The following is a 638-nucleotide window of genomic DNA, read 5'->3' as shown; positions in this document are numbered from 1 at the left end:
GCTGCAGTCGTCCCCATTGCAGCTGCGACAGGTTGCAGTGGTTTTATCTGTAGAGAAGCACTAGATATTAGCCATTGTTTTTGACGCATAAATATAAAGAAAATGGTCTAATCTGGGGTTTTACCTGCAATATTTCCAATGTTGGCGTTCTTTCTGATCATATTTACATTTGGAAATTTGTTTCCCAATTCTACCCAGTTGCTGTGACTGTAGAAATCCTGCAGGTGTCAGAGTGGAGATGGACAGAAATGTTAGGATGAAGTTTTGTGCAACTTACAATCAATTAATCTAATATGGATGTTTTAGCCCTAAAAAAACATGTTTTGGGTTAAAACTTGAAAATCAGACATTTTACTAATATTTTACTTATAATCCAATTTTTGCCATTCAATTTTTTTATATATATGTGATTTTTCAATTGGTCACCCTATGACAATTTTTTTTTCTTTAAAAAATAACTTTCCCAGTAGTGTTTTAAATATGTTTATGAAATCTCCTCTGAGGAGGCGTGGCTTTTGAGGCTGTGCTGATAAGCCCTCCCCGAACACCTCCCCCCCATCTGATTCTGATAGCTCTGTGTCTCGCTAGCGTAAATCTTCACAGCTGCTACGTAAAAACGTCAAGCATTATCAATAATT

The sequence above is a fragment of the Oryzias melastigma genome, linkage group LG14 (assembly GCF_002922805.2).
Source record: "Oryzias melastigma strain HK-1 linkage group LG14, ASM292280v2, whole genome shotgun sequence".
Lineage (NCBI taxonomy): Eukaryota > Metazoa > Chordata > Actinopteri > Beloniformes > Adrianichthyidae > Oryzias > Oryzias melastigma.
This window is presented reverse-complemented; position numbering follows the sequence as displayed.